The following is a 2,115-nucleotide window of genomic DNA, read 5'->3' on the forward strand; positions in this document are numbered from 1 at the left end:
CTAACTTCAGCCAAATTCTGTGGGCTGTAGATGGGAGGGGTCTAACGGCACCTATGCATTTGATGACTCAACGGTCCTAAAGTGGAGCAAGGTCAGGGTGCTGAGTAGGGGGATTTTCCTATTTGTTTTCTCAAGGCTTTTCTTTAAGAAAACATGGCCTCCTCCCAAAATAACAGTGTTTTTACCAAGCTGACACAGTGAAATAATTAGTTTGGTATTTTGTACTGTCTGTTTCCTTGCTCTGAGTCATGTGCTGTGAATTCTGGGGGGAGAAGGGCAAGCGAGGGAGGTGTGCCTGTGTTTGACGTGGAACACTGCTAATGTGGAACCCAGCAGCCATCACCTCTCTACAGAGATGTACTTTCTTATCCTAAACAGGAAGTGGAAAGGAACTGAAGCAACCGTTTAATTGAAGCAACTGTGCAACAGATACGGTCTTTCTTACCCCCAACTTTCTTACCGTAAATTGATGCAGCTCCATTGACTTCACCAGAGCGGTCTCTTTTCGTTGTATGTTCTAAAAGGAACAGACTGGCTGGCCATGGCTTTGAAAGTTTCATGCTGCTGGAACAGACTCCATATTTATCCATGTCTATAAATAAAAAAATTAAAGATTCACTAGAGAGATGATTTGTAAAAGGAAGAAATACATGAAATTCAAGGATAAAAATAGTCAGAGGCCTTCTTAGCTCTTCCAGCACAGCTTGGGTCAGCTGCGATTTCTTTAGGGGACATTTAAATGCTTAGGGGAAAATTCAGAACTGGTGTAAGCAGGTGGGACTCCATTGGCCTAGAGTCACCTGGCACTGCTGCAGGGATGTGAACTTTGCATCAGACACTTAGGGTATGTCTACACTACGAAATTAGGTTGAATTTATAGAATTGGATTTTTAGAAATCGTTTTTATACAGTTGATTGTGTGTGTCCCCACACAAAATGCTCTAAGTGCATTAAGTCAGCAGACTGCGTCCACAGTACCGAGGCTAGCATCGACTTCCAGAGCGTTGCACTGTGGGTAACTATCCCACAGTTCCCGCAGTCTCCACTGCCCATTAGGATTCTGGGTTGAGATCCCAATGCCTGATGGGGCAAAAACAGTGTAGCAGGTGGTTCTTGGTACATGTCATCAGGCCCCCCTCTCCCTCCCTCCCTCCCTCCATGAAAGCAACAGCAGACAATCATTTCACGCCTTTTTTCCTGGGTTACCTGAGCAGACTCCATACCACGGCAAGCATGGAGCCCACTCAGCTCACCATCACCATACGTCTCCTGAGTGTTGGCAGACGTGGGACTGCATTGTTACACAGCAGCAGCTCATTGCCTTTTGGCACCAGATGGTGCATTACGATTGGTAGCTATTGTCATCGTATTCCTAGGTGCTCTTTTAGCTGACCTCGGTGAGGTTGGTCAGGGGCGCCTGAGCAGACATGGGAGTGACTCAGCCAGGTCATTCCCATCTTCTGCTAAGCACCCAGGAGATGACAGATGGCTAGCAATCATACTGCACCATCTTCTGGCGAGCAGCCAGGAGCTCATGATGGCTAACACTGGTACTGCACCATCTGCTGCCAGCCTAAGATGTAAAAGACAGATGGAGTGGATCAAAATAAGAAATTGACCCAGCAATGTGCACATCATGCTGATGAGCTCTGCATGGTCACCTGTGCTGATGAGCTTGCCACGCTGTCCAAACAGGAAATGAAATTTAAAAGTTTGTGGGCCTTTTCCAGTGCATCTGAGTTGAGAGCACTGTCCAGAGCGGTCACAATGGAGCACTCTGGGATAGCTCCCGGAGGCCAATACCATCAAATTGCGTCCACACTACCCCAAATTCGACCCGGCAAGGCCGATTTCAGCGCTAATCCCCTCGTCGGAGGTGGAGTAAAGAAATCGATTTAAAGAGCCCATTAAGTTGAAAAAAAGGGCTTCATCGTGTGGATGGGTCCAAGCTTAAATCGAGGTAAAATCGTAGTGTAGACCAGGCTTTAGATATTCAGGGACAGATTCAATGGGAGTTGGGTGCCTAAATACTTTTGAGAATCTAGGACTCAGATCCTACAGGGATAGATGTAATACTGGTATATGGAAAAGTAATATGACCCCATGTGCTTGTCC

This window comes from Mauremys reevesii, linkage group 15 (genome assembly GCF_016161935.1).
Source record: "Mauremys reevesii isolate NIE-2019 linkage group 15, ASM1616193v1, whole genome shotgun sequence".
Classification (NCBI taxonomy): domain Eukaryota; kingdom Metazoa; phylum Chordata; order Testudines; family Geoemydidae; genus Mauremys; species Mauremys reevesii.